General features: G+C 42.1%; 1 long non-coding RNA gene across 1 annotated transcript; it reads left to right on the top strand.

Annotated features, from left to right (window-relative positions):
• Window positions 1–317: 317 nt before the first annotated feature.
• Window positions 318–5,308, top strand: LOC110257444 (uncharacterized). Its single transcript, XR_002340029.2, has 4 exons — window positions 318–465; window positions 630–794; window positions 1,356–1,449; window positions 4,008–5,308. It is a non-coding gene; the product is annotated as an uncharacterized LOC110257444 (long non-coding RNA).
• Window positions 5,309–9,447: the final 4,139 nt, after the last annotated feature.

Here is a 9,447-nt window from a genome sequence, read left to right on the forward strand (position 1 = left end):
TTACTTTTTAAATTAAGAACAGAGTACATAAAATATTTTTCTAATTATTAAGCAATATTTGTTGAATGTAGAAAAGCATGAAAAACAAAAGTTGTCTATAATCCCACCACTGACAGAAAACTAAGTTCAATATCTTAGGAAGCAGGAGTCATGATCCATTTATCCTTTTTTCCCTACAACATCATTGCCCATATCTTGAATAAGGTATGCTAATTTTACACTGTTTTTTGTTTTTTATTTAGCTCTAAAAGTAATGTGGCAGTTAAAAATAGGGTGCTCAAAGCTGAGTTTCCAGAAAGGACTGGGCCAGAGTTCATGACACCACCCTTGGCTTCTGAGTTGAGTCGTAAAGTTTTCTGGACTGTGACAGCTGACTGTCCTGGACATGGTACAGCACAAAGTGCTGAGAACCCTGGCATTGACATACTTTCATGCTTTCCATGACTGTATTCTGAGACCCTTAAGGTAAAGTACAGAGAGCTAACTGTAGTTTAGCAGAGCCTCCAGTTATTCTGTTGATAACCTAACACTTTTAACATTAACTTTTCTTTTTTCTTTCTTTCTTTTTTTATTTTTTATTTTTATTTTTGCTTTTTATGGCTGCACCTGTGGCATATGGATGTTTCCAGCTAGGGCTCGAAACTGAGTTGCAGCTGCTAGCCTACACCACAGCCGCAGCAACGCAGGATCCGAGCCGGGTCTGCAAACTACAACACAGCTCTTGGCAATGCTGGATTCCCCAACCCATGAAGGAGGCTGTGGATCAAACCTTCATCCTCATGGATACTAGTCAGGTTCGTAACCTACTGCGCCACAATGGGAGCTCCCTAACTTATATTTTCATCAATTACAACTGATAAGATAAAAAGTAGGTTAACAAGCGACTTAACATTTGGAATTTGCCATTAAGTATTTTTAGCCAGATGATTAAATATTTCCATAGCTAACAGCCACACTGAATTCAAAAGCTGATTAATACTTCAAAGATTTACTTTAGTATTAACAGAGACTTTTGACTTATAGCTGATGCATAGGGTTGTGTTAAAACACATAAACCTATCGCAGCCTTCATTTCATAATTGTTGAATTTAATTATATTTCTGTGTAGACTATTTATTTTAAAAAATAATTTACGGAGTTTCCTTGACATTTGAGGAAACTTTTATGCTCATCACCTCTGTTTCTTGGGAGATGTATCCCCTTTCAGTGGTTACAGTATGAATTCCAGGTCTAGAGTCATATTCTGTGAAACTTTTTTCTAGTCTTTCAGGAAGCCCTCGATATTTGTGGATCCCATGTATTTTAGGGTTTCCTTTGACAACTATATTCACAGCCCTTTTTGCATTTTTCTACAGCCATTTGCCTCAAGTTGAAGACTTGGGAGTTACCTGAAGACAGAATTCACTTTGGAGTTAGTGTTTCTCATCTCTAAAGGGAAATCACCTTCTGGTCAGTAGGTCTCCATGACAGCCTTTTACAATCGTAGAGCTAATAATTCTTAGACAATACCCTGAGAAACTGCACAAACATTTCAGTTTGACCATTTACCTCTCAAGGTATGAAATAGTCAGAGGTACTTCTAAGCACCATGTGGTGAAAACTCTTGAGTCATTTTTAGTTGATTCCTTTACCAGCTATGTTTATACTTTTTTCAAGCCTCGAAGTAGTGTGGATTGCCTCCACATCACTTAACATTTCCAATGGTACCATAGTTCACAGACCATTGGGTACACACCAGCTTGGGCAAGTCTCCAGTTACCCCATCCTAAGGCTTAGTTTAGATAATCTTTGAAGCTCTTTCATACTTGGGGGGCTATGATTCAGTGTTGACTTCTAATAATACTGTGGAAACTGAATACCAATAACCTTTATATATTATCTCAATCTTCACAATGCTGACTCATACATTCAATAACTGTTTCAATTTGCAAAAGCAAAAATGTACACAGAAAAGTTAATTGTGCTGACCTATTTTTAAAATCTATTCCATAGTTGTAGGAAATTTGACTAAGACAAAAGCAGATAATCTTAGAGTAGTCCTCCCATGCATTGCCTCTCTTAAGTCTTAACTACCTGCTATCGCCTTTCATACATAGAGCCACATGTAAGATACCATTTCGCTTAGGGTACATTTTGAATGTGAGAAAGGGAGCTGACCAAATTGCTACACAACAAGAGGAACAAGCCATGTTATTCTTAGTTGGGTTCATAACAAATTTGGTTGGGGCAGGAGTCTTCAAAGAGAAATAGGAAATGGTAATGTAACAGAAAATATTTGCATAAATGCTTATATTTTCCCAAACCCCTACAGGAGTGAAGAAAAAACATGTATTTGGTTGAGAGGATCTCTGTGTTATCTGGAGCTCCTCTTTTCCTTCCCTTCCTCCTGGAAAAAAAAAAAATCTCATAAAAAATATCATGCCAGTATCTTCAAAGGCCTGGGGAGGTGGGGGTAAGGTACTGGAAAGAGATGCTGGTGCCCATAGTCATGCAGGAGAGAGCTTGGCCTGGCTTGGTACCTCTTGCTGTGCCAGTCAGGCAGGCAAGGCCTTGGAGGAACTATGGGCGTTTTGAGAGGAGACAAAAAATCACCAAAGTCTTTGCTTGGTATAGGTTTTCCTTTCTAGGTTTTACAAGAAGGACTAAGACCACCTGGCCTTTGGCTTCCTGCAGATAGCTCAGGCCTTAGCTGTTTTTCATTCCTCGCAAACTCAAGCTGCCTGACCCAGTAAAGGAGTCCCACCCAAACAGGCCCTCTAAGTTCCCAGTCACCGCATTTGCTATATGCATTGCAGCAAACTAAGGCCTGGTGGCCAGATATTACCAAATGCCTGGATTAGAAATAACATTTTATTAGAATACTGCCATGCCCAGTTGTATATGGCTGCTTTTATCATAAAGCAACTGAACGGAGTCCTGTAGGACCACAAAGCAGGACAAAGTTATCATCTGGTTCCTTCCAGAAATAGTGTGCCTAGCCATGGACCCACTCTGCTCACACCAACTTGCTTGGCCTTTCCCAGCAGAGGTGGATTTTAAACCAGGCTCTGCTCCTTCCTAGGTTTCCCAAGGAGAGTTTTCCCTAGGACTGTTCACATGCTTCCTCCTCTAAGTCTCCGTGCAGACATAAACTGCTCCAGGAAGGTTCCTATGGACCCCAGATTGCATGCCCTTGAGGGATAAGGATTACATGTGATTAACTTCATGCCCTCAGGGCCTTAACACACTGCCAGATACAAAACAGGTACTCAATAAAGTGTGTTGGACTTGTGCTCTGTTCCATCGAGTGTAACAGCCAATGGCATAGAAATGGTTTGCTGAGAATTATAATGGCAAATGCACTGGGTCTTTGAGATGGCAGGACCTGCTGTTAAGCAAACCGAACTGCCAGGCCTGTCTCAGGCCCCATCCAAGGGAGTTTATTCAAAGAAACCACAATTTCGATTCTTGTTTTAATTATCACCACCTCCCAATAAGAATCTCATGGGCTCCATAATAGAAATGCCCCAGGGCCATTGACAGAAATGTGCCGTGTTCCCTCTTCGCGAATGCCAAAGGCAAGTGCTCTCTTGGGCTTTTCCAGAACAGTTCTGATTCTGAGACCCTACTAGATTCCACCTGCCCTAAGCTCTGTCTTTATAGCCTGCAAAGAAGCCTTGCCCTTCTATTTTGGGTTGGACTGCCAGAAATACAGCTAATGTGGAAAATTGCTTTCATGAGCGATTCACCAGGGAAATGTCTAGGTATGGATTTCTTGGTGTAAAATGACTGACTGTTTCTATATAAATATGTATGAGTCAGATTTACCAGAATGCTTAGTGATTAGAAAGATGGCCCTTAGCTAAATTGTACCTCATACTACAGCATGCAATGGCAGGAGGTTAGTTCACCTTTATTTGAAAACCAGGTTAAATGATGGTCTAGAAATGGACAATAAAAGAGATGAGAATTCCTGGAAGAATTAAAAGACAACGTAGTTTGTCTAACCCAATTCTTTCATTTTACAGGTGAAAGAAACAAGATTCAGAGGTAAGGTGGCTTGTCAGAGATCCCTACCACATTTCAAGGATAAGAGTTGGAACCATACATCCTGCCTTCTGAAACGATATCCTCTCTATGCCATCATGCCTCTGCCAAAAAGTAGATAGAAGACTTATAAGATGAAAACTAGGAGTTCCCACTGTGCTCAGCAATAATGAACCTGACTACTATACATGAGGATGCGGGTTCAATCCCTGGCCTCACTCAGTGGGTTAAGGATCTGGCGTTGCCATGAGCTGTGATGTTGCAGATATAGCTCAGATTCCGCATTGCTGGGGCTGTGGCATAGGCTGGCAGCTGCAGCTCTGCTCTGACCCCTTGCCTGAGAACTTCCATGTGTGGCAGGTTCCTTCCTAAAAAGCAAAAAACAAACAAATAAAAAAATGAAGATGAAAACCACATCAGTCAGAATTACTGATTTGAAGCAATGGGAAAATATATGACTGGCCAGGTGATAAATGAATTCATTCACAGCACCCCCTGATTTACTCAAGGATAAAAGAGAGGTGGAAAAAATGTGGATTTCAATTATGTATGACGACTAGATGGTAGTCTTTTAGCTCAAATGTGTCCCTTAACATTTGCTGGTGCTGAGTAAGCAGGCGCCATGTCTGAAATGAAAGGCATTCCATGAAAAAGCATGACTGCCAACAATTAAGATAATGGAACATTTTTTGTCTACCGATTTAAAGTTCAAGGATTTCTGAACCATTAAAAAAATGGAGGAGACCCAACTTAATTTGTCTTACCATCTCTCAATACAGTGTAGTATCAGAGGAATCCATTCACTTCCATTGTTGTTTAGGCTTTTTAAAACATTTTTAGTAGAAAACTTTAATTTTAAAAATTGTCAGCAATACACATCATCATCAGGATTCCACATAAAGAAGCACTACTGACAGGAGTCTTCTCCAACTTCCTGCATCTCTGCAAAATCGCATGTAATTTTCTAAAAACTCTAATAGTCTGTGCCCTGGTTTGCAAACTGTCATATTTGAACTTGACTAATCACTGTCCCTGGGGGATAATCCCCTGAGCCCATGGTGGCAGGAGTTAATAAGGTATCCTGGCAGGAACACACATGTGTGGTTTGGGGGGGATGAATTTTTATCCATTGCTAAATAACCCTTTAGTACCAACAGGACTATGTATGTCCTACTGATTGTGTTTCTTTTTTCTCCTTGTAATGCTATAGAACATTCTCAGTGTCGTTTATAACAAAGAGAGACATAGAAAATGGCTCAGGCAAGTTCTGTAATGTTTTAATCATGGCAATAAAACTTGACAGATGGAAAGGTCAGAAGTTTGTCTTGACTATTACTACAGCCATCCAGGTGCTTTCTTCCCAGAATAAAGCTTCCTTCATTAATATTTCTTCGGGTTTAAACAGATTTAACGTTTCAGAGTGGCCTGAGCCTGGGGCAACTCTTCCCATCCTCGTCTTTGTCCTCATCCTTAATTACTACAAGTTTTAAGGATCTTGTTTCCCAGTCACATCACAGCTATTTTTATTGGTCATTGATCTGCTGCAGGGCCATACAGACAGTGTTCACAAAGCGTTTGAACTAATTTCTAGTTTGGGTTCTCCCATTTATTATTTGCCTGATTTGAGGTAGGTCATTTTATGCCTCTGAGCCTCTCAGTGGAAAAGTGAGAGGACTGGATTAGATTATCTCTAAATTCTCATTTGGTAGTCAAAACCTCAAGTAGTCACTGATGTGTTGTGTTTCTATCATAATTCTAAGTTACAGGTAGCTCTTTTAGGGGGATTTTTTTCATGGGGGTGGGAGGAGGAGCATACAATTCATTGCAAAAAAATAAATAAATAAGATAAAGAAAAATGACAAAATCCATGGTGGAGGTCTGAATTTGGAAGGGAACAAAATGGAATTTTCTATCAGTCAGCTTTTGGAAGAGGAATTTGGAGATGTTCCAAGAAGGCTTGGAGCTGCCAATAGCACACAATGCAAGCAGCTGCCTTCTCAGCTGAAGGTCTCTCCCTGTCCCCCTTTCTCTTTCCTCTTTCCTTGCTTTCCTCCCAAGTTTAAACAGGTAAAAGGTTCTGAGATGAAGTAAAAAGATGGTAATAAATTGGTATGGGAGAGGCTACAATAAAGCATGATGAGAGTGATGCCACCCCCCCAACCCGTTCTCCCCAGTTCTATGCAGAGAGACAAAATACCATGAACAAAAGGTCCTGGCCCTCTGAGTTATTTCAGGACTTTGGCAGCTGACCCATAGGAAGGGTGGTCTGGTTTCCACAGATTCCACACAACAGACAATCACGTATAAATATTTCATATGGTTCCTGTCTGTGTCAGGAGTCATTGCCTTGGTGACAGAGTTTGATTGGGTGCTTTATCTAATATAGGCAGGTAAAAAAAAGAGAGTTGGAGAGTCTTCGTCCTTTATCACAGAGAAGCCCCACCTATAATCCTCACATTCCCACCTCAATCATCCAAGCCAGCTGAACAAATCTATCCCACCTCCCACACAACCTGCCTAAACAACGTAAAACAGATCACCGAGCCCATGTCAAAGGAAAGAGTGTCCTATGTCACCTCTCTTACCCCACTTTGTAAGTTCAACACACGTTCACATTAAGATATGAGCTCTCTTTCCCTCTCTAGGTCCTGTAAACATCAAATGGGATTCCTAGTAGCATACTCGTTTTAACAAAATGTTATGAAATAAACCATCTAGATATCCCATGTATTTTTACCCATAACTGGTTACGCAACGCAATGTAGTGCCTAAAATTCTGATCTGGCACTAGAAAGAAGAAAACCAGGAACATTTGGCTTAATTGGTGGCAGAATGATTTTGATTGTTTTAAAAAGAACTTCTTTTGAAAAGAAGTTCCTGTCCAAATGATAAATTAGAAATTGCAATGGCTCACTGAAGGTTGTCAGTCCTTATCCCCCCCCCTTTTTTTTGGAATTCAGCAATATATTTTTTAAAATCATATACTGTGACCAAATGAGGTATGCTCTTGGCATGCAGTACATGTTCAGTAGTCTCTTTGTTTTTGGTTGTGCCCAAGGCATGTGTAAGTTCCTGGCCAGGGATCAGACCCGTGCCACAGCAGTGACAATGCCAGATCCTTAATTTGCTGAGCCACCATGGAACTCCCATTTTCAGTATATCCTGAGCACAACCAATGTATTTCCCCTTATTGACAGGCTGTAGAAGAAAAATCCATGATTATATCAAATATACAGGAAAACCATTCGATAAAGTTCAACAGCAATTCACTATTTTGAAAAAAGTCTCTCAGAATTGATAGGTTCCAAGGAATATGGAGACAGCCCTACCCCCACCCCCACCCCATCCCCTAAATGCAGCTGTTGACCTTGGAGACCTGCTGTGGACACCCTTTCCTAGAATGTGGCTGCTCAAGTTGGGCAGCAAGAAACAATGGCCTATGAAAAACAACTGCCTGCACAGACTAATCACCTTCAAGGATTAAGTGCCTTCTGCCGTGTGACTCAACCCCTGCCCCTCCCTTGACCTTCTTCTCCTTCTTCATTGCTCCTGCCCCAAGTTCCCGCCATGAACTCTAGCCTCAGATTCCCACCACAGATCCTTTATGAACCCAGCAACTACTCACTGTCAGAGCTGGCTCAGCTGAGCTCAGCCAGTCCCCCTCTGATGCCTTAATAAATCTCTCTTGCTTTACCAACTTGGCCTTCTTCCCTCGGCAAACCTCACATTTGGTGCTGAAACCTGAGGGGAAATGGCGAGGGAACAGGTAGCCAGTGAGCGGTGCCCCAAACTCCTGGGTCTGCAACCTGGAGAACAGTGGCAGGGGAAGCTCATCCTGGTTAATCTCTGGATCCCACCCAGGTTTGGGCCCCTGAACTAGGCATCTCTCCACCAACCCTCTGGAGCCCAGCCAGGGAGGAATGGCGAACCAGGAACTTCGCCTTTCCATTACCGACTCCGCATCCAACACGAGCCTCCTCGTTCTCGGGTGAGTAACTGCCACCTTTCCAGGTCTTCTGTCATCAGGGCCACTGGTCCCCAGTTACTCTGATCTGGGGATGCCCACGTCAGAGCGCAACCTCTCTCTTTCCTTGGGTTCATTACTCAGACCTTGGGGAAGCCCAGCCTGAGCAGTGGCACTCCCAAAGGTGGTCCCTTACTTACCATCTGTCCCCTCTTAGTCCTCTCTTTCCTTTTCATCATGGGGAACACTTCCTCCACTCCTCTGGGAACACGCCTCTTGGCTGCCTTTTACAAACTTTAGATGCTCTCAAACTAAGAGGAGACATTATGTCCAAGCATTTTAAATTTGTAATGCTGCTTGGACATAATACAGATTGGATAACAGCTTTAAATGGCCTACAAACAGCACTTTTGATTTTAATATCTTGTGCAACCTTGATAACTTTAGTTGCCGTAATGGCAAGTGGTCCCTCAGCCCTCATTCTTTCCCTGGAGATGTTTAAGCAAAGAATAGTCCCCCACGCACTTCTTTGCCTGTAAGCAAGAGTCATCCTGATGGAGCCTATGGATTAGGAGCTACGCTGCCCTCCCCACAGTAGGCAGCATGGTTGACCACAGCAGGACCATGTGAACACACACCAAGTGTATACCTTGAGGAAAGCGCCTAACTGTCCACATAGGGAAAAAAAAAAACAAAACAAAAAACAGATGGCTTCCCAAGAACTTCTACATGATGCGAACCCAGGCAAAAAAAAAAAAAAAAAGCGAAATTGCACATTTGGATCCAAATATATGGTCGGAGTTCCCATCGTGGCACAGTGGAAATGAATCCGACTAGGAACCATGAGGTTGCAGTTTCAATCCCTGGCCTCACTCAGTGGGTTAAGGATCAGGCGTTGTCATGAGCTGTGGTATAGATTGCAGACTCGGCTCAGATCTGGCATTGCTGTGGCTGTGGCACAGGCTGGCAGCTACAGCTCCGATTAGACCCCTAGCCTGGGAACCTCCATATGCCGTGTGTGTGTGTCTCTAAAAAGACAAAAGACAAAACAAACAAAAAAACAAATATATGGTCAACTTGTTCTCTGTTTCTGCCTTTTTGTCTCTATCTCTCTCTTCAAGTCAGAATAATTGCAGCTAAGAGTTTTGTGAACTTCCCAAGCTCCTCAGCCATGGCCTGGCAAGAATTCCAGTGTCGGTGATGTTCAAAATCAAGTTGATACACAAGCCTCAACCAATCAGAACAGACTTTTATGAGGCTCCTGTCCAATCAGAATGGAAGTCAATCATGAAGTCTTTCATGAACAAATGGTTATGAATAGATCTTTCTGCTCCTGGGGCTTCATGTTAAGAAATCTCTCCGATGAGGTCTTGACAGATCCTGCTTTCCTCTAACAACTAAGTTTGCACCGCATTTGTTATTTAACAACGTTGATAAGTCAGACTTACTCCCTCATT

This window comes from Sus scrofa, chromosome 17, assembly GCF_054392235.1.
Source record: "Sus scrofa isolate SSC_HxYL_T2T_F1_AM1 chromosome 17, Sscrofa_HxYL_maternal_Yorkshire_Landrace_v2.0, whole genome shotgun sequence".
In the NCBI taxonomy this organism is placed as follows: domain Eukaryota; kingdom Metazoa; phylum Chordata; class Mammalia; order Artiodactyla; family Suidae; genus Sus; species Sus scrofa.